This window comes from Callithrix jacchus, chromosome 4, assembly GCF_049354715.1.
Source record: "Callithrix jacchus isolate 240 chromosome 4, calJac240_pri, whole genome shotgun sequence".
Lineage (NCBI taxonomy): Eukaryota > Metazoa > Chordata > Mammalia > Primates > Cebidae > Callithrix > Callithrix jacchus.
Genome location: NC_133505.1, coordinates 15899735 through 15922937, shown reverse-complemented (window position 1 = coordinate 15922937; position 23203 = coordinate 15899735). Strand labels below are relative to the sequence as shown.

Here is a 23203-nt window from a genome sequence, read left to right as displayed (position 1 = left end):
AAACTGGTTACCTACGGAGAAGACAAAAATAGGGGCAGGAAATAGGGGAGGGACAGCGCGAGGTGGGGAGTTGGGGAGTTGGGGAGAGACAGCATGGGGAGAAATGCCAGATATAGGTAATGGGGAGGAAGGCAGCAAATCACACTGCCATGTGTGTACCTATGCAACAATCTTGCATGTTCTTCACATGTACCCCAAAACCTAAAATGCAATAAAAAAAAAATAGGGGCAAGGAATGAGAATAAAAGGAAAGCGTGGAAACAAAGGAGGGCCTTGAAGAGATGGAGGGTTAGAGTGTGCTGTGGCCTGGCCTTCTGCACCTGAGGGGCCAAAACAAATGCAACAGGGACAGGAAAGCCACTGGCCATATGGTCCTTGAGGAGAGGGTGCAATGAGCTCCTCTCCTGATCCCTAACAACACCCAGCACTCTGTTGCATCTTTAGGCAATGCCTACTTTTTGAACAATGGATATTTGATTGGTCAATATATAAACAAATGCATGAATAAGAGGGACAATTAATCTAACAGAGGGTGGCCAGGAGACTTGGAGCCATTCTCCATAAATGAATAATTACAGGTCAGGCGTGGTGGCTCACACCTGGGGAGGCCAAGGCAGGCAGATCATGAGGTCAAGAGTTCGAGACCAACCTCACCAACATGATGAAATCCCATCTCTACTAAAAATACAAAAATTAGCCAGGCATGATGGCACACACCTGTAATCCCAGCTACTCAGGAGACTGAGGCAGAAGAATCTCTTGAACCCAGGAGGCAGAGGTTGTCGAGCCAACATCACCACTGCACTCCAGCCCAGGCAACAGAGCGAGACCCCATCTCAAAAAAATAAAATTAAATTAAAATAAATAAATAAATACAGATGCCCTCTTGGGTGCCATGCACCAGGGTAGATCCTGGGAGTGAAATGAGGGATGTCCCTTTCCTCGTGGAGTTAGGCTGAGGTAGGGCAATGGCTGAGTCAAGTAGCAATTACGACACACACTGTTGATGGCAGTGACACAGATAAGAACGGGGAAGCCAGGGACCCTGACGGTGGGGCTCCCAACCTGATCATTCAGGAAGAGCATCCCAGAAGAGACTGATGCCCAAAAGATAAGGAGAAGTTACGCAAGTAAGGAGAAGGGAGGGAACGGCACGTACGGGGCGAGAGAGATTGTACGTGCAGTGGAGCCTGGGTCTGCATGTTGCTGTCACAGCTCTGACACCTGCTGCAGCTGGTCCATCTTCCTAGCCTTCAGCTATAACACAGCAGTTACTTTAACAGGTGGAGCTACACCACATTGCAGGTGTTCTCAAGCCGACTTTATCACACAAAAACTGATCCCTGGGTAAGGGAGTAAAACAAAACAAAACTTGAGTTCTGTTTTCAGAACAAGCACATGTGTACATCCAAGTAGATGGTGCCTAGAGCAGTCTAACAGGAGTCCGAGTACTTACCATTGTCCTGTAAAATCATTTCAATTCGACTTAAGAGCCAGACAGCATTCTGAATGGAAAGGCTTTTAGCCAGCCAACCTCGTTCACATTTCTATAGTTTTCCTCTCATCCCATGATTCTAACTCTTCAGTTGTGTATCAGCACAGAGGCTCACTTGATACACTTAACAAGTCTCACTCTGGAAGATGTTATCATGGGTGTAGAGCTTTGGGTTTGAATTGGTTTGATGAACTGAAACCAAGAGTCATTAGAAACGAGGCCAGGTGCGGTGGCTCACGCCTGTAATCCCAGCACTTTGGGAGGCCAAGACGGGCAGATTGCCTGAGGTCAGGAGTTAGAGACAATTTGACCAACATGGTGAAACCCTGTCTCTACTAAAAAATACAAAAAATTTAGCCAGGTGTGATGGAGTGTGCCTGTAATCCCAGCTACCAGGGAGGTTGAGGCAGGGGAATTGCTTGAACCCAGGAGGCAGAGGTTGTGGTGAGCCAAGACGGCACCATTGCACTCCAGCCTGGGCAACAAGAGGAAAACTCCATCTCGATAATAATAACAATTAAAAAAAAAAAAAATGTCAGTGCTAGAAAGAATACACAAGATCATCTATTTCAGAGGGTCTCAAACTTAAGCCTGCACCAGCATTCCCTAAAGGGCTCGTTAAAACTACACAGATGGCTAAACCTCACCCAGTGTGGCCCATACAGTAGCTCTCTGTTGGGGTTTAAAAATTTGCATTTCTAGCAAGTTCCCCCGAGAAGGCTGTTCCAGGGACCCCACTTTGAGAACCATCGAACAAACTACTCTAATTTTACTGATGAAGATACTGAAACCCAGAGAATGTAAGTGATTTCTGTAAGATCACACAAATGCTTGGTGACAAAACCCAAGTCTTAGGAAAATATGGTGGATGGGAAATAAAAGCTCTGAAGATGTTTTAACTGATGCCCTTGCTATTAGTGGCCTCACAGATGCATCTTACCTGGTTTTCACAACCACGTGCCTTCTCTTTCCACCCAAGCCTGAGAAGTACTGCCAACTACGGTGTGGAGTTGCAACAGCAGCAGGGGAGGTAGAGGCGGGCACAGAGCCTCCACAAATCCCTAGATGTCCTTGCAAGTTACATGCTGGTATTACTTAACACCATCTCCAAGCTCTTTGCACAATTTTCAGGGCTTAAGTCATAACTGTGGCAACAAGCGAAGACTCAGCGAGAGCTTTTACCCATGCTTCATGACACATTAAAAGGCAAACCCGTGTTCCCACAGATCAACCTGGAAGAGCCTGCTGCTCCCCGTTGGCCCCCAGTACCTACACGGGGATGGCTGCTGCGGCCTGACGAATTCGTTGAAACTCTCTGAAACACAAAGGAATCACCACCAGCCTCCCTCTCCCATTGTAACCCTGCCATTGTGCAGGTTGTAGTCTGGGAGAATGATGGCCACAGCAGTTGTAGGACTTTCAATGCTTTAAACAAATGGGGGAAGGGAGGAGAACTAAACAAAACTCAACAAAAGCAACCGCAGGCCTGTTTGCCGGAGAGAAGGCTTAATGGGTTGCAAGAGAAAGAGCAGGAAGTCTGTGCTTTCACTCTCATTTGTCTGCTCAGTGGTGAAGAGCCCAGAATGGACAAAGATTTCGGCTTGCCACCCTTGTTTTGTTGTCCAACCCTCCCTCTTTTTTATGAGAAATTTGATGGAGGAAGCCAAGTAAGTCATCAGTGGGGGCCCTTGCCATCATCCGTGTCAGTTATTGAGTTGAGGGTGCATTGTTTAGAGATTAATTCAAAGGCCAAGTTTCTCTGACTATTTGTCATATCTAGGGCCCTGAAAGCTATGGGTGACTCATACTATGAACTGATATTTGTTGTTTAGAGCAATCTAATCATTACAAGATAGTTTTTGGATAGACTGCCTCATGATGTATTATTACAAAATAAAAAGAAGTCCTGCTTTGCAAGAAGCATGATTCTGAATGCCACCAAAAAATAACAATAATCATTCTGCCCATTGAACAGTTTTGTTCAACGAAGTGTCACAATTACACCACAGCTGTTAAACAAGTTGTGTAACTAGTCCTAAGTTTGCTTCCATTGTTTTTAGAGCTACGTAAGTATGTGATTTTTTTCCCTCCAGAGATTTTTTTTTTTTTTTTTTTTTTTTTGAGACAGTTTCGCTGTTGTTACCGAGACTGGAGTGCAATGGCACAATCTCGGCTCACCGCAACCTCTGCCTCCTGGGTTCAAGCAATTCTCCTGCCTCAGCCTCCCGAGTAGCTGGGACTACAGGCACGCGCACCACCATACCCAGCTAATTTTTGTATTTTAAGTAGAGACGGGATTTCACCTTGTTGACCAGGATGGTCTCGATCTCTTGACCTTGTGATCCACCCGCCTCGGCCTCCCAAAGTGCTGGGATTATAGGCGTGAGCCACCGCACCCAGCCCTTGTGCTTTTTTTTTTTTCCTCCTCCAGAGATTTTTGATCATGGTATGACTTAAAGGGAAGGTTCATGCATTTTATTCCAATGACTCCTAGTTTAGTTAACTAGCTGTAGTTGAGAAAGTCATATAATAATTATTTAATCTTAATGCAGATTTAAAATAAAATATTCATAGCCTTTTAAAAAAATATATACAGTTTCACTCTGCCACCCAAGCTGGGGTGCAGTGGCACTATCAGAGCTCACTGCAGCTCAACCTCCCATGCCAAAACAATCCTCCCACTTCAGCCTCCTACATTAAAAGCATGTGCCACCACACCTGCCTAATTTTTTTTTTAATTTTTTGTAGAGACAGGGTCTCACTACATTGCCCAGGCTGGTCTCAAACTCCTGGGCTCAGGCAATCCTCCCACCTTGGGCTACCAAAATGCTGGGGTTACAGGCGTGCTATGGCATGCCCGACCCACAGAGCACATTATTTAAAACAAGTATCTACTTAATTTTCAGAGCTAATTACTAACAGACAATCACAGCCCTCTGACCAGCAACCTGAGCTACAGCTCATCTGATGCCCTATGGCCGCAACTGAAAAAGCTGAAGGAATCAGCCAGAACTCCATCTCCTGCACCCGCAGAGGTCTCGTTTGGAAAGGTGTTACAAGCTAGGGCTTCCAAGGTTGGGAAGGGCCACTTCTCTTTACTTTGCCTTTAAGTATTTCTTAACCACCTAGTTCAGATTTTTGAAGAGTAGAGGTTCCCAGAACGACAGAAGACACCGTGCTGAGCTATCACCTTGTGCCGTGCTGTAAAGGCAGCTAACACCTCCCTCCAAAACTAAGTCCACTCTTGTGGTTTGCATCGTTTCCCCTGCCCTCCCCACCCCAACTCCACACAGGTGCAACTGATGTAGTTTTAGGGTTCCCAGAGCCATCACCTAACCACCTAAGACTCGTGTTAAAATGGTCTCTGTAAAACTCTTTACACACTGGTTTTTTAATTGCAGAAATGCCTGATTTGTTCCCAAAGAATGTTTGAAGATCCTCAGAGCTGTGCAAAGATCCATCATTATCAACAATTGCTAAGGCAGCTTAACCCTTATGTAAAATATTATGCATACAAATGGCTTTATTTTGAACCAGTTCACACTATTAAAACTTGAGTCTGGTACCGGCTTCATCCCAAGGCTGTGCTCAATAACAGCACAGTAGCAAACACCTTGGCTGTGTGTCTTCCCATGTGCTTGGCTTGTTTTATATCTTTGCATGTTTAAGTAGTCAATGGGAGTGCTAATTAAAATGCATTCATGCAGATAAATTATATCCTGTTCCTAAAAGGTAAAATGAAAACCCTTTTTATTTCAAAATCTTTGTGATGTCCAAGGCAAACTACACTGTGATCCTGAACACAGAAAAAACGTTTCATGACTATTGCATGTTTAAAACCCAAATTTATTTCTAGATTTGTTTGCATGTTGTTTGTGGAATGTATAACACTTTAATTGTGAGCAATTTCTTGGGAGAGTCAAGACTTAGGGCTTTTGGTGCAAATGTTCAAGTTTCAGTGACTGAATGATTTTATTGTCTGCGTTCTAGTTATAAAATGGGGAGTACAATGTGTATCTTAAAGCCTACTCCAGTCCAGGGGTGAGGACAACCTCAAAACCACGGTCAAAGCTCATTCAGCAGATTCTTTATTGTACCTACTGCTTACCAGCTCTCAGGGGAACTCCCCTGCTAGCAACCAAAGATCAAAGCCATCACGCTGCCATTGGACAAACTGCTTTATCTCTCTAAGCCTCAGTTTCTTTCCCTGTAAAATAAGGCTCGGCAAGGCACTGCTGACTGCTCTGGGGACTAGAAGCCCATTTGAGGATTTGCTGAAAGCCATTTACACTATTCCCCTAGAAACAGCAGATGGGCACATCCTCACAAAACCACGCACATGAATCCACTGATCCTCTGATGCACATCCAGGGACCTCAGGTTAGAACTCCAGGTCCCTACCAGCACAGACATTGCACATCTTCACCCAAAACCCAGTTCTCAGCTCTAGCCTGCCCCCTTTACTCACATGATGCACTGCAAAAGTAATCTTTGCAAAAATAAATAAATAGGCCAGGCGTGGTGGTTCACATCTGTAATCCCAGCACTTCGGGAAACCAAGGTGGGTTTATCACCTGAGGTCAGAAGTTAAAGAACAGCCTGACCAACATGGAGAAATCCCATCTCCATTAAAAATACAAAATTAGCCAGATGTGGTGGCACATGTCTGTAATCCCAGCTACTTGGGAGGCTGAGGCAGGAGAATCACTTGAACCAGGGAGGTGGAGGTTGCGGTGAGCTGAGATCATGCCATTACACTACAGCCTGGCAACAAGAGTGAAACTCCATCTCAGAAATAAATAAATAAATGCATAGAAAAATAAGCCAGTGTGAGGATGTTCTGCTGTGGATACCATTTATAGCCCGGGATAAAACAAAACCATGTAAGCAACACAACTCATTTGGAATCACTGAAAGCATGAGACAGTCAAGGAGTAGTCCATCCACTCCCTCCTTTTAAAAGGCACGTACTTCATTGTAAGCCTTCACTTCAAGGTCACTGTCTCTCCCAGAGATTCTTCACTACCTTACAGTTTCCTGTCCCAGGCTCAGCTATGCTCAAAACCTACTTTGGTGTTTGGAGGAGGAAGCCTGTTAGAAGGGCTTAGTTTTTACCTTTCAGCTTTGATCCACATCCCCGCACAAGTTCTCAAGTGTCACCTGAACTCTCTTCTCCCATCTCCAGGTCAGTTCTAGGACCACATTTCTCATGGAATGTACCACAAAACAATGTGTTCCATGGCCAGATGGATCTGGGAAATTCTGTACCTTGGAGATTCCCAAAGCATGTTACCATATGAAAGGCTCTGAGAAGGTCTGCTTAAAGAAGCCAATTTAACTCTGTTTTACCCAATGTTATAAAAACCGACATTGGTCAGGGGCTATGGCTCATGCCTGTAATCCCAGCACTTTGTGGGGCCGAGGTGGGCAGACTGCCTGAGCTCAAGAGTTCGAGACCAGCCTGGGCAACATGAGGAAACCCTGTACCTACCAAAACTACAAAAAAAGTTATCCAGGCTTGGTGGTGTATGCCTGTGGTCCCAGCTACTTAGGAAGCTCAGGTAAAAGGATCACTGGAGCCCGGAAGACAGAGGTTACAGTGAGCTGAGATGGTGCCGCTGCACTCCAGCCTGGGTGACAGAGCAGAACCCCGTCTCAACAACAACAACAAAAGTCTAAGTGATCATAGAATAATTTTCCTTTCCTATCCCATTATTAGACCAGACTTGGAGACATTCAACAATCTAGTCTCTACCATGTTCTTAGCCAATGGACTCTCAGTGAGTTTAACCAAGATTTCTCTGTTGACCAGGTTCATTTGTCATTCCGTTTATCTAAACATAATTTTGTTCAAAGACCTCTTAGATCTTCCCCAGCTCTTCTCACTGGTGCTGTCAAGCCACCTGGGTCCATTTCCTCCACTAGCAGTTCATATCCACACTCCCTTTTGGAACTTACAATGTATATTTGCATATAAAAAGACAGTCACCATTCTGTCCCCCATTGTCTTCCCTTCAAATGTGTTTAAATAGAATCTTAACAATTTGGAGCTAAGAGGGCCCTGAGAGATCATCCAATCATTCTTCTAACTTCATAAAGAGAACATAAAGAGAACAGACCTGCAAGGTTAAGTGACTTGGCAGAAATACGGCCTGAGCTCAAATTTTTCAATTCCCAGTCCAGTGGTCCTAGGAAGTGGTTCAAGCTTCCCAGAGCCACATGAAATGATTCATCCCAGAGAGTAAATTTAATAATTTGCAATGAGGAATGAGACATGTCTCGCACAAGACCAGTTAGCTGCACGGTGATCTACCCAAAGGTAAAATCACACTCAGATGCTGTTTGGTAAAGGTAGGCTTAGAGATGAGGAGCTGGATTTTCTTAAGGGATTGATGTGCTGGAAAGAGCACTGGTCTGGGAGTTAGGAGGCTGATGCTGATTCTAATTCTCCCATTAACCAGCTGCAAGCTCTTCATGTCACTGGGCCTCATCAGCTAGACAGCAGCAAATTAGACAATTGCCTTTAAGTCCCTTCTAGCCCCACATTTTAAGGTTCTGTGATTCTAAATTCTTGGAGTTGCTCTGTCTTTATGTCTTCACCATTCCTTTTATGTTTTAACACACAAACCTCTAGCCTTTGGTCTGGGTTTTTTCAATCCATAATCACCTAGTTTTGAAGATAGTCATTTTTTGTCCTATTATGAGCATTAGGTAAATTCCAGATTCTTGAATAAAGTGTTCTTAATACACACACGTCCACACACACACACACAAATAAACCAGGTATCCACAGCTGCTGATTTGATCTTTAACAAATATCGAAGTCCTCATCTCCTCCTGGAATGTCTGAATTAATACAGTTCGCACCCACCTCCACACACTACTCACTATTATCTATTCATTCTATCTCCACAGAAAGGACCTGAGTGCTCAGGGAAGGCAGTGCCACATTGCATGTGAAATCTACACTAGTCCATTTGGTAGTCTCCACAGCTTCCTGCAGCACCAAATCACAGTGTCATTAGCTTCAGATTGTTATGACAGGGTCTCTTAATTCAAGTCTGTGATAGTGCTTTTAAATCACAACATCTACTAAGTGGTTTCATTTGTTTAAAGAATGTCCACTGCCCGCAGGGCCTCTGGGCATGGGTACAAAACATTGCTATCAAGAGGAGTCCACGCAGCACTCAGTAATCAACTAGCTGTTCATTATCACACATTCACCAGTAACACTAAGTACGTCAACAAGGATGAACTATCAGAAACATATGATTCTTGTTCACACTTACATAAAATAGTGACAGTGCTGTTAGTAATTAGTTACCAGATCCTCAATTTGCTTTGTTCTTTGGCATTAGTAATATGCCACTTAAAGTTTTACACCAAATTAACATTACCCACATTCAACTGTTTCAAAGCCCTTTGAAAACGTGCTGTCCTTCTTTACACACAAAGGCAACACGCCTGACAGTAACACGTACATTTGAATCATTTGCTTCCAGCCTTAAGTGAAGAGTGTATAGAGACATCTATTTCCACCTGACCCATTTTGGAACAGGATCATTCCATTCTAACATTATTAGCCAGAGTTAAGAGATTTGTCCACCAATATGAAAAATTATTTCACTGTACAAAACTAACTCACCTGTCTCATGAATAAGTTTATTAACATGTAACCCTGGGAAACCATCAGCCTAACAGATTAAGGTGAGGGAAAGTAAATTCTGAATATAAATAACCAAGGAACTTGCTCAACTAGGACTCAGCCTGGTTCCAAGCTCAGCTTGTAGACAGAAATGTAATGCCAGAATTTGGGGGATCATATTAGTCTGTTATCAATGCTAAATCCCTTAAATTCTGTTTCTATTTTTCTATTTGTAGAAAGCAAATGCTATCTGTTGATATCTAAATTTCTTATGAAAATGAATGAGGTAGCAATTACATGAATTACTTCCATTTTTAAGAGAAAGTGCTTCTGGAATGAAGAGGATTAGTGGAGACTAGGCAGAAACCCAAAACCGGGCTCCAAATTCTGTTCCAAAAATGTGGGTGCCTACACTGTTTAAAAGAAACAAAAACTGGATCTAATTCCCTTGGAAGTAACTACCCCCACTTTTGCCTTACAAATGACCCTGTAGAAAACGTTTACATAATACCAAGGGATTTATTTTTTGTTTTCTACTGACACTATAAATCAGATGCTTTCAGCTGACACTGTAACTAGAAAATTGGATCTCAAGCTTCTCACTGGTTAACACAGCCTTATAAGATCTGGAGTCACGTAGCTTCACTTCCAAATCCATCTGAAACCCCAGATCTTTGACTATCCATTTCCAATTGAAATATGAATGTGTCAATTAGCTGTCTGGCTGAGACAGGACACACTGAATTCCAAAGCTCCAGATTTTTACATGGGATTAAATGCTTTCGATGCTATAAATGGATATCCTAGAATTACAATTAATCTTTCTCTTTTCTGTATTTCAAAGCAATTGTTACGTTGTCATTGTTATTGTTGTTGTCTTTTATGTAAAGAAATTCCCCTGATTCATCAACAGAAAGACATGCTTTTGTGGTTTTCTCCTAGTAGAAACTTCATTTCTCACCATTTCACCAAATTCTTCTTGCAACCATATGGAGGATGACTGGTGGGATTAAAGGGGCCCCTCTGTTTAACTGGAAGAAGTGAGGGGAGAGGGTTTGCATTCAGTCACATGAAAGAAATTTAAATGTATGGCCTTTGATTCTTATTATCATGGCCTAATAAACAGAACTAACTATCTCAGATATTATAGGAATGTAATCAAACATTTATTAGAGAAATATTATCTTAAATATTCACTTAAAGAATGCATTCTACATTCTAATAAGTTTTTACTATGTTGGCAAACAAAAAGGAATTACAGGATTGGTAACAAATGTTTTGTCCCTGAAAGTAATTATTTTGCTTAAACAAATACTCAACTTTTTTTTTTCCCTTCCACAATGTGAATTCTTCGATCCTTTTGGATAAAAGGCTTAGATGATCTGTTGTCTCTAGCCAGAATGACTGCATATGTTCAATAATATATCAGTTTCATCAACCGCCATAGAATAGGCACATATGACAATAAATCATTTTGGGAACTTCCTGAATCTCAGCCAAGTTGTAGACAATAAAAGATCCTGCTTGTAAAGGCAGCTATAAAAGTTAATTTCATACAGGTTCCCCAGCACACATGCTACGGTTCAGTTCCAAACAGATGTGAGCTTGGAACAGCAGTAGAAAATAGCAAGAAGCATTTTTGCTAACTTTCCGTATCAGGAGATCCAAATACTTCATGTTTTGTGTAACCTTTGGTCATTAACACATGCAGCAGGTATGAAAAATGAATTCTTCAAGCTTTTCTAATGCCTAAAATGCTGTTGTTTCCAGTCTGAAGTATCCCTCCAGATTGGAAAGATTATCCACCAAGCCAGACATGCAGAAACCCAGAAAATCCTCACTGAGCAAAATAACAAAGACAACAGCAGACATTTGGAGCTGTGCTTTGAAAGAGTCTCTTGAAACAAGAACTTTTATTTATTTCCTCCCTTGCTTTGGACTGTAGATGTCCTAGCAGATAGCTGCAGAGACAATTAGCCACTGCACTCACCCACGTCATCGCCAGGAAGAGATTTGGAGGAAAGACAGATTTCAGCAACATCAACCCAGTTACGTGAACTGGTTTAAAATACCCGTCAAAGATCACACTTATTCCTTGGTCACAAAGATCACTAGAAACTCTTTCCGTACCCCTGCCAAGGACCACTGTCTACCCTTATGTATTCCTAAGATTCCCATGGTTTTAGGCTAAAACCACGTTTCTCCTGATTTCAAACAATAGCTGGGTTCTCGGCAAGTCACATGCTCATCTGAAGTTTTGTAATTGGAACCATTCTCCATGCATCAGCAGAGCTTCATATTAAAGATTCTCTGGAATTGATTTGCAACAATAATGATCAATCCTTCAGTTTATTTTGTTGGAATGGGGATTTTCTTAATGTGATAAAGACAGACTCTCTTTACAGATGCCCTGCTGACCTTGAGAGTACAGAGCACAACTGGTATCCGAGACCCTGTAGGACAATTAAGTGCCTAGAGACGAATGAGGGCATCGTTAAGCTTTTAGTCATACACCTGAAATTAATTAAAGCCAACCTAGGGATTGAGGTGCTCCAGACCAGAAAAAAAGAAAAAAATAGTGGAATGATGATATAATGTGATGGGTATGTATATCATCACATCTTATGCTGGCAGAAGGTAATTTTTAAAAATTACAAATGACACTTATTTCCATTGATTAGTTCATATGAACATCAACCCAGCCTTGTAAATTTGTGAGGGATTCTTATTTTGAGGAAACAGAGGCTCTGTGATATTAAGTGACAGGCTTGGGCCATTCCTTCTGCTATAACAAAATGACTTTAGACTGGGTAATATATAAATAATAGACATTCATTTTTCACAGTTCTGGAAGCTGAAAAGTCTTAAATCAAGATACCAGCAGATTTCGTGTCTAATAAGGGCTTGTGTCTATTTCCAGAAAGAAGACATCTTCTGTCTGTGTCCTCAAGCAGCAGGAAATGCTCAAGAGTAAGAAGAGACAAACTCATTCCCTCAAGCCCTTTTATAAGGTCACTAATCCCATTCCTGAGGGCAGAGTCCTCACGGCCTGACCACCCCCCATGACCATGATAAAGCATGGTAAAATTAAACATTTTGAAATTATTTTTAAAGATAACTCTCAGATCAATTTACACCTGTGCCCTGAATATGCATCTAATCTTTCTGGATATGACATGAAATTATCAAGTCTTTCTTCAAACATAGAAGTCTGTTTGGTTAGTGGTTCCACATCTTAATACAATCATCTTAGCGTTCAGTTTCCAACATAGGAATTTTAGAGGGACACTGACTATTGACCCATAAACAACATGGTTTTGAACCATGAGGGTTCACTTATAGGCAGATTTCCTTTGGCCTCTGCTACCACTGAGACCACCACCACCCCTCCTCCTCAGCCAACTCAACATTAAGATGATGAGGACAAGGACCCTTAGGGTGATCCACTTCCACTTCATGAATAGTTTTTCTTCTTTAATATTTTCTTAACAACATTTTCTTTGCTCTGGTTTATTTTATTGGAGGAATATAGTATATAATACACATAACATACAAAATATATGTTAATCAACTGTTTATGTTATTGGTAAGGCTTCTGGTCAACAGTAGACTGTTGGTAATTAAGTTAGGAATTGAAGGTTACACAAAGGCTGGGGGCAGTGGTTCATGCCTGTAATCCTAGCACATTGGGAGAACGAGCTGAGAGGATCGCTTGAACTCAGGAGTTAGAGACAAGACATGGCAGAAACGTTATCTCCACTAAAGAAATTTTTTTAATTAGCTGAATGTGGTGGTGCACACCTGTAGTCCCAGCTACTCAGGAGGCAGAGGCAAGAGGATTATCTGAGCCCCGGTGGGTGTGGCAAGGTTGCAGTGAGCCATGATCACACTACTACATTCCAGCCTGGGTGACAGAGCAAGACCTTGTGGGAAAAAAAAGTTATATGCAGATTTTTCTCTCCATAGGGGTGGGAGGCAGTGCTCCTAACTCCCACACTGTTGAAGGGTCTAATGGTATATTAAAACCATAGCAGTCATAACCCCCAAAAGACAAAGGAGATGAAGGCCGTAATCCCAAGGGCATGGCCTTGTGAAGGCAGCAGGCCAGGAGTCGCTGCACAGCCCAGAGCACCACCCGCATGGACACAGACCCTGGGACGTCCACATAGAAGACATGAGAAATGAGGTTCTTCTGCCAGCTTGGCCGCTGACCAGCTGTGGTCTTAGAAAACCACTTTAACTCTTGGGCTTCCCTGGTCTCATCTTTAAAAGTGAGGAGGGTGGACTAGAAAATGAACCCTAAAGTCCCTTAAGATTTGACCTTCTACATAGGTACTCTGGGTGGAGATGGTGGAGATGAGCGGTATTTATTGGCAAAAGGCAGTAGGAAATGTGCTTTGAGAGCCTTGGGCTGATAGTCTGCCTGCCCCTTAGCTATGTTTTATCACAAGTACTTTGCTTTTCAAAAAACAGAACCAGGTGCAGTGGTTCGTACCTATAACCCCAGCACTTTGGGAGGCCAGAGGTGGGCAGATCACTCGAATCCAGGCATTTGAGATCAGACTGGGCAACATGGCAAGATCAAATCTCTACAAAAAAATACAAAAATTAGCCAAGAGGGGTGGTGCACACCTGTGGTCCCAGCTACTAGGGAGGCTGAGGTGAGCGAGACCCTGTCTCAGAAAAAAAAGAAAAGAAGAAATGGGTAGATTCGTGTCAAGCCATAAGCAGTGTCCACTCAGAGCCAGAGGGTATTTGTCCTTGAACTAGGATGGGAGGCAGAAAAGAACAGAACCCGGTGCAGGCCACCTAAGAGCAGAGAGCAGAGCAGCGAGAAATGAGGTCAGACTGGCTCACTGGCCTCTGCACAGTTCTCAGTTGGCTCCTCCTGGGGCTGACTCTCAGATTATTGTTTGGTTTTCTCAGAACCAGGAGCATGTGGTTTTGCTTCACCAGGAAGGTCAGAAAGTAAATGTCCAGATTGTGACTAGCCTGGTCCTTGCCTGGGGAACCAGGTTCTGGTTCCTCCAACAAGATTCTCTCCAGATTCCTCCAACCTCTATGCTTGACCAACTGGACTTGTGCCACAAGCAGGAACGAACCTCACATCCCATCCTGTTGCTAGCGTTCTTCCCTCTCTCCCCCATTTTGCAATTCAGAACACAGCGGTTCTTCACTGGCAGTCTGTCAGTGGGTATGAAAGGTCCCAACTGTTCAAACTGTACTCTGTGGCATGCGACGGAAGTAGGGCTGGATTGAGGTCCAGACGCTACAATGAGAATCATTCCTTATTTAGCATCCCATGAAAACCACAGTCCTATGTTTACAATAACTCGAACACCTATAGCATGTAACAATTTCTTCCTATGATTGTCTGTTGTCATCAGATCAGACCAGTTTGTAAGATCATAGAGTTAATTTTGTTTTATTTTACTTAATGATCTGCTCTTTGCAAACCAACTGAGTATTCTATAAAGTATTAAATGGTACCATAGTGGTTCTCATCCGGCTCCCAAAGCACAGCTTGTTACCTGGCATGATATGGATCATTGGTTTTTCAGTCCATATTACTTCCTAGAAGGTGTGGGCTGCAAAAGAGTTATTCTTGATGTATTCCAGTGTTTGAAACACAGCTCTTTCAGCCCACAGAGAAGTACTCTGTATTGAGACACTCCTCTGGCAGTGTCTCAACAAAGACCAGGTAGTTTTAAACAACCTCCATCTTGAGTCATTCAAATGCCTTGCAGCATCTTCACAGACCAACCTCGTAAGGTAGAAATCTAGCAATGGACTCTTCCCATTTGACAGGAAGAAACTGACAGAGGGAAGAGAGGAGCTGTTTTTCCAGGCCACTCTTGTCCAGAGACACACGCATGACTTTCAGACTCATTTTGCTCCATATCACCTGCTCCGGATGACAGAAGCAAAACCTGTCCAAAGCAAGGGCCCCTTTGTATTCAACACGGATCTCGTTCCATCTTGGAATTCTTTTTGGCATCCTGGTAGATAACCTAACAATGCTCTTGGCAGCTCCTCCAAGCAAGCAAATCTTGGTAACATGTTAGCCAATGTTATAAACTTGCCATCTAGATACAATACTTCTACAAGTTGGCCTCTCATCAAGGGAGAAAGAAGTCATAAATGAATACAGTTGTCCAAAAATTTCCTGGGCAAAAATTGTCCAAAAAGTTGTCCAAAAATTTTTCCCATCACTGGGCAGAGATCTTTCTTCCCAGTTATAAACCTTGTACTTTAATATCAAAACAATTGCCTAAGTCTTATGTCTTGGGAAAGAAAATGAACCAAAAAGATATCCCTAAAGACAATTCCAAATGTTTTAGAGAAGTTTTTTATCAAAAGGAGCATGGGAACAGATTTTTATAGTCTCAATCCAGCCATCGCAAGTATTTTTTAGTTTCATACCCTGAGTAACCGATCTTCAAAATGTCCAAGTTGATACCAGGCCATTCAAAGCTATTTAAAAGTAAGTTGACACTTGAGGAATAACAGTCACAGTCATAATGCAATCTAACATCTCTACAGCGCTGGAGAGTTGACCAGGCATCTTTCCATTTGTCACATTTAGTCTCCACAACTTCTCTAAATTGGCTTCTCTTATCCTCATTTTGTAAATTAACAAGCGTGCCCAAAAATGGTCAGAAATGGTGCTCCTATCCCAGTCTTCTAAACTGAAATCCAGAAGCTTCTTTCATGATATCAAAAATAAATCTCAGCAGTGCCAGGTTATTTAAAACATATATTGGGGAATCTTAAGTCACAAGAAAAAACAAAGAATGACTTTATATTTCCGTAAATGTGTATGGACTGATCTTAAAAATGGGTAAAACATCATCATACAAATCAAGAGGATTAAGTACTGAACACCACTATTTGGGGGCTGAGTTTTGAGACCTTGCACAATGCTGTGCCCATCTTAGAATGTTTTTCCAACAACCAACCAAAATGACTCCAGTTCTCTGGGGCAGAAATCTTTTGGCTCTCCCACGGCTTGGCTCTGCATTTCAGGAGATTTCATCTCATCTCATCTCAGTCTCTCATATGCCTCCAGGGAAGGAGACTTCAAATTCTGGGTAGAGCTCTATACCCTCAACATCTATAGGGTACAGGTAATTTGCAAACTGTTCAGCAGCCACAGTCTATTCCCTGAAACTTCCTTGCGAAAGAACAAGTCACCCCTACTGATCACCAAGTGAATGTTACGGGCCTAGGGGAAAAGGCCAGGTGTAGACTTGACCCGAGAGAACAAAGGTAAGGATGTTTGTGCAGCCATTGATGTTAATGGTTTGTCTCCTCGATTAGAACTTTAATCTCTCCTCACTGCTTGTTTTCCCCAACTCCTAAGGCAGTATCTGGTGAGTCATCAGGGTTAAATGAATGTCTGTTAGCAGGGAAGGAAAGCAGAGGCATTGAAGAACAGAGGTTAGGAAAATAAAGGAAGACAGGGTGTGGACGGAAGGGAGGGAGGGAGGGAGGGAGGAAGGGAGGAAGGAAGGAAGGGAGGAAGGAAAGGAGGAAGGAAGGAAGGGAGGGAGGGAGGGAGGAAGGAAGGAAGGGAGGAAGGAAAGGAGGAAGGAAGGAAGGAAGGAAGGAAGGGAGGAAGGGAGAGAGAGAGGGAGGGAAGGAGGATGGAAGGAAGGAAGGAAGGAAGGAAGGAAGGGAGGGAGGGAGGGAGGAAGGAAAGGAGGGAGGGAGGAAGGAAAGGAGGGAGGGAGGGAGGGAGGAAGGAAGGGAAGGAGGGAGGGAGGGAGGGAGGGAGGGAGAGAGGGAACGAGAGAAGGAGGAAAGAGAGAGGGAGGGAGGGAGGGAGGGAGGGAGGAAGGGAGGAAGGAGGGAAGGGAGGAAGGAAAGGAGGAAGGAAGGAAGGGAGGAAGGGAGGGAGGAAGGGAGGGAGGGAGGAAGGGAGGGAGGGAGGAAGGAAGGGAGGGAGGGAAGGAGGATGGAAGGAAGGAAGGAAGGAAGGAAGGAAGGAAGGGAGGGAGGGAGGAAGGAAAGGAGGGAGGGAGGAAGGGAGGGAGGGAGGAAGGAAGGAAGGAAGGGAGGGAGGGAGGAAGGAAAGGAGGGAGGGAGGAAGGGAGGGAGGGAGGAAAGAGAGAGGGAGGAAAGAGAGAGGGAGGGAGGGAGGGAGAGAGAAAGAGAGAGGGAGGGAGGGAGGGAAAGAGGAAGTGAGGGACAGGGCCTATTTTTCTAAGGCTGCCTCCAGGAAAACAGAGCAGGGATAAATAGCTTTAAGTTTGTAATAAGATTGTAAGCTCTTAAAAACTTCTTATCACAATGGCTGCATCCCCACCTCCCTCCTCCTATGGAATCAGCACATCCAGCCTAGAAGCAAGAGTCTCCTCCTACATTATGAACAAGAGTGTCTGCCTAGAAGGAAATGTCTTCATCACAGAAAAAATGCACCATCTCCCACTGTGTCTAACTTCCTCTAGGTTTCCTCCCTTGGCCCCGAGAGCCCAAACAGCCTTGGACCTGCATCCCTGAAGGAGGCCTTCCAGCCTCACTGGGAGCCCAGCCTTTCTGTCCGGCCCACCAACTGCACCCTGGAGCCCAAGCGTGGCTCATCTTTCCAGCCTTGGCTTTGCTCGTGCTCCACAAGCAAATAGATGGGCCAGCCCAGAAAATCAAGCCTGCTTCCTCCAGAAGCCATATGTTTTCTCTCACTTCCCAAACCTTCATCAGGTGGGTTCTGTTTAGAGTTTACAATGGTCCCCCTCCCCAACATTCTCAGCCTCCTCACACAGTTTCTAAAGGGCTAGGGGTATCATGTTCTCCAGCTCCACAGACACCTGTTGCTGGCCCTCAGCTCCTGACTCTCCAGTTCGCAGGGTTAGCACCACTTAAAGATGTATTCAGTGCAGAGAGAGGGGAATTTCTCCTGTGCTGTTGGTTGCTTGAGCCTTATCCCCAGTTCTTCCGGCTGGTTTGGTTACTGCCCTGTGTTTAGATCAGAGCTAAAATTGTGTTTCCTTTAGGTGCTTCTGAAGGACTGTTCCCAGGCTGTGAGTATTGATGGGGAGCCACAGGGAATGCCTTCAGAGGTTCATTCCACTTGCTTACAAGGCCTACAGTAATCCCTTTTTTAGTAAGTGCAGAGGGAGGGAAGAAAGAAGGGAGGACACTAGCATCACAAGGACAATGCTACTCCCTTTTTTGGCATTACAAGAATAATGACCTTACAAGAAAAATGCTAATTTCTTTTTTTAGGAAGGAAGGAAGGAAGGAAGGAAGGAAGGAAGGAAGGAAGGAAGGAAGGGAGGGAGGGAGGGAGGGAAAAGAGAGAGAGAGGGAAGAGGGAGGGAGAGAGGAAAAAGGGAGGAAGGAAGGAAGAAAGGGAGGGAAGGATGAAGGGAGGGAGAGAGGGAGGAAGAAAGGAAAGGAGGGAGGAAAGGAGAAAGGGAGGAAGGAAATTGGCTTCACTAAGCAACTTTTACAAACTAGACCCAGCTCAAGGTGCCTTACCTCTGACACCTTTATTCTCAGGAGCAATTCTGTAATGAGGTGGATATTATCATCCATATTTTACAGAAGAGAAGACTGAGATTCAGAGCAGTTTAGTGGTCATAATCACACAGCTAATAAATGGTTGAGGTGGTACCCCAAACTGTACGCGTCTGATCCTTTGGACAGTTCTAGATTTTCCTCCGGCTACTTCCTCCTCCTGGATTGCTGTCTTAATCTCTATACTGTGGTATCTACCTTTCTGGGACATCTAAGAATTTATTAGAGAGTATATTTTTTCTGCCCCTGTTGGCTTTATGGAGAAGGAATATCTTTCATGTATAAATGAAATATAAATGTTTGTCTCAAAAAATAAAAAACTCTACTTTTTAATGAAATCATAGAAATCGTCAATGAGAGCTGTCTTGTCAAAGTAGACAAATACTACTACTCTCCCACAGAGAGTAAAACAGAAAAGCTGGCTCCATTCAAGATTTATTTTGCAACTGATTCAGATTAAGGGGAGGCTCTTAGGGAAATTTTCTTTAGGAAGTGTAGCAGACTCTGTAATGCCCATTCTCCCCATCTCTAACAATGGAACTCCCACATTGTACCTGGGCACAGCCCTTCAGCTGGAGACTACATTTCCCAGGCTCCCTTGCAGCTTGGTGTGGCCATCTGATCAATTTATAGCCAATCAGCTGTGAGCAGAAGGCTAAGTACTGCTTCTGAGTCACAGCTCTGGGAAACAGCACAAACCCACTGTTCTGGCTTTTTTCCTCCTTCCTGCTGGCTGCAGCTGTAGCTGCTTCCTTGGACCCAGTCCCAGTTTGCTGACCTCTGCACTGTTACATAAGAGAAAAGGAAACTTCAATCCTGTTTACGTCACTATAATTCAAGATCTTTCTTTTTTAATGTCTTATCTTTAAAGAAAAGGTAAACCTGTGCCCTAACAAATATAGGGGCCCAGGACTTCCACTTTACAGTACGACTGCCAAGGAACACACTTAAATTGTGATTTATTCAAATCTCATGTTCATTTGAATTTTTAATTATATGTCAATCAATTTGCCAATCAGTTAATATTTCTGGGCATCTGCTCCATTCAAGGCATTCTACTTGGCACTAAGATAAACAGGCAGTCCCGGACTTTCAAGGTTCAACTTAACGATTTTATGACATCACCACGGTGTGAAACCCACATGCATTGAGTAGAAGCCGTATTTCAAGTACCCATACGACCATTCTGTTTTTCACTTTCAGTATTCAATAAATTACACGATATTTTCAAGACTTGTTTATAAAATAGGCTTTGCATTAGAGGTGTCTGCCCAGCTGGAGGTTCATGTAAGTGTCCTGAGCATGTTTCAGGTAGGATACACTAAGCTATGATGTTTACTAGATGAGGTGCACTTAATGCATTTTCAACCTACAGTATTTTCAAGTTATGATGGCTTTATTGGAAACTTACATTGTGCATCAAGGAGCATCTGGGTATGATATTATCCAGCCCTTGAGAAGTTCATCCTCAAGCCTGGAAGACCTAACGGACACAAAAATACCTTAAAGCAGTGCTGTACAATATTAACCTCCACATAAGAGGCACCAGTGGTGTGCATGGCGCCGCTATGCAGCTTAAACCTTCATCAGGAACACCATTCCAGGGTCAAGGCGCCTCCAATTCGACATAAAATTTTGTGGTGTTTGAATCTGTTTTTCCTTTCCCAAATCACGTGTTTTCCCTCTACTTTAAATTCTCGGTTATGAATGGTCCCAGTCTGATTATCAATGTCTTCATCATTTTGACTTAATGACTTGGGCTTCCAGCCCCTCTAATATGTCTTCCTGTTCCTGGTCCTAGAGGACATGGAAGTGGTCCCCGTCTGCTGCATATTTTGTTTTTAAGTCATGCACTGTTAATGTTGGAGATAATCTCTCAGTGACTCCATTCCTGCTACCCAAATAACAAATCTGTACGCATTGTCCTATTGGCCTATGTTGTGCCTCATGCTGAATGACTGCTTTTCAGGAGCAAGAGAAAAGTGGCACCAAAACTAGAAAAGGAAAGATAAGCAGGCCTGAGCAACCTCAGGAGATAGATTGATGAAGAGAGGAGGAATATACATGGATTTTCATTCTATATCATTGGCAAACAAATCTGGAGCCAGATCTTTAATCAATTATTTGTTTGCTAAAGGGGAGGGTAATGTCTGTCCACAATATTGGCCAGCATTAAATAAAACACACACACAGAAAATGAAGTTTCATCTATCACTTTGGATTGGTTACATCTCCAAGCCAAGTATGTGGGGGAATTGAAGATAGTTCTTTTTTTTGGTTTTTGTTTGTTTGTTTGTTTGAGACAGAGTCTAGCTCTGTCACCCAGGCTGGAGTGCAGTGGCCTGATCACAGCTCATTGTAACATCCATCTCCTGGGTTCAAGTGATCCTCCCACCTCAGCCTTCTGAGTAGCTGGGATTATAGGCACACACCACCATGACTGGCTAATTTTTGTGTTATTAGTAGAGACAGTGTTTTGCCATGTTGTTCAGGGTGGTTTTGAACTCCTGGCCCCAAGTGATTTGCCTGCCTCAGCCTCCCAAAGTGCTGGGATTACAGGCATGAGCCACCGCACCCAGCTGGAACTGGAGACATTTTTAAATGTTATGTGAAACTGAGAGCGGTCTCCATCTAGCTCTGAGGGAAACACATGTGATGCAGAGAAAAGAGAATTAGATTTTGTGTTAGAACTTCTCCCCTGCTTACTACACGTGTAACTCATTGGGTAACAGTATTTTCATGTCTAAAAATGGAACAGCAATGCAGGAGTGCCCTGTAAATTTCTGAGAAATGAAAGTGCCTGGCACGCTGCTTGACCCAGAGTAACTAATCATAAATTGCTAACTCCATCAGAAATGGACATCTTTAAAATCAAAACATCTGTTCTAAAATGAAAAGAAGAACCTAGAGTGACACGAAGGGAAGGGCTGTCAGAATATGATATGTAAAGACTAAGAAAATGATGCCTGGGCAGAAACCTACCTCTGCTTAAAAGAACAGATTTCAGAAAACACGAGAAAACTGGCAAAGCCACAGGATGAAGTGACAGAGAAATGTGTAGGAATGCTCTGAAGCCAGAGGCGATCTCCAAGGACATGAACCCAAGAAAGAAAAAGAATAATTCATAGAATTCCTCTAAGAGCAGGACAATGGAGCAGTCTTAGCCTAACAGAGATGGGACAGTGCGTAGGGATTATTTTCAGCCACAAATGAAGGAGGGGACTTGCAGAACTTCAAGGAAACCTATGAAGGGGAACTGGAGAGTGATACAAAAGCCCGAGTTAAATTGCATGAAAAATAGTTTGCAATTCTACATACCTGTCATTTGCCAAATAGTTGCAGAGTTGGCCCCAGGAGATTTCCATACGTTCTGCTAATATCGCTTTGGAGGCTGACTGAACATTTGTGGCGTTTCAGAGATGCCAGTTTTGGTGAGGGGTTTGGGGGTTGCTGGGGGCAGTCACCTGCATCGTGCAAGGATAGAAATGAATGATATCATCCCCAGGGCACAGAAAGCAGAGCTGTGGGGGCCTCCAAGTCTTGCCTTTCTCGGTTGCCACTCCTGCACACCTGTGCTAGCAAACACTCCAGATTCTGCTCTCTGGGCGCACCCCGAGCCTGTGCTGTTCCTCAACTTGCAGATTTTAAAACCTTTTCTTTCTTCCCTGCACCCCCCCCCACCCCCTCACCCCAAGATGTCTCACTCTGTTGCCCAGGCTGAAGTGCAGTGGCACAATCTTGGCTCACTGCAACCTCCGCCTTTCAGGTTCAAGCAATTCTCCTGCCTCAGCCTCTCGAGTATCTGGGACTACAGGTGCGTGCCACCACGCCCAGCTAATTGTTTATTAGTAGTAGTAGTAGTAGTAGTAGAGACGAAGTTTTACTGTGTTGGCCAGGCTAGTCTTAAACTCTTGTCCTCATAATCCACCTGCCTCGGCCTCCCAAAGTGCTGAGATTGCAGGTGTGAGCCACTGTGCCCGGCCCTAAAGCCTTTTCTTTAGCAGAGTGAGGGACCACGGCATCTGGAGTCCGCCAGCCCTCCCCTCACATGTGTACATCCACCCTGGCCAGTAGGTAAATATCTGATAGGACAGAAAAAAGTGCTCCTGATAATTAGAGAAGAAAGTGGAGAAATTCCTTCCCTGAGATCCTGATTTCAACGCCATGGCTAAGGTATGTTTCTGCTTTGCTTTCTCCAGAGAATCAGGGAGAAATCCTGATTCCAAATCCTGAATCCTGTAGCCATTCCACCACTATAGCTTCCGGCTTGTGAGCAGAGCTAGGTGGTGGTACCTCCTCCATCCCCATTCCTGGGGCACAGGGAAGGGAAAGGAAATTCTCAGAACAATGCTGCATAAGGCAGGATTTCTCCACTGGTCCCAGCCTTCCCTTTCGTGGGTCTCCAATCCTGCCTCCTGTTCTGTACCCCTCACCCCTGTCTTCGCAGAGCCGTCGGTAAGTCACACACATGGTGGATGATAAGAGACGGGGTAACAGTACTGTACCTGCCACCTGACCACAAGCCCAGGCAAAACTGTGGTTTG

General features: G+C 43.8%; 1 protein-coding gene across 24 annotated transcripts in view; it reads right to left on the bottom strand.

Annotated features, from left to right (window-relative positions):
• LOC128931702 (uncharacterized) overlaps window positions 1–23203 on the bottom strand; it is a 664375-nt gene that overhangs the window by 373250 nt on the left and 267922 nt on the right. Inside the window, exon 5 of one of the 24 annotated variants that reach the window (XR_013533739.1) lies at window positions 20780–22123. The exons of the other annotated variants lie outside the window; for them this stretch is intronic. The gene's annotated coding sequence lies outside the window, so the exon portion shown is untranslated. Of the gene's footprint in view, window positions 1–20779; window positions 22124–23203 lie in introns of those variants that run through there. 24 annotated transcript variants of the gene reach the window in all.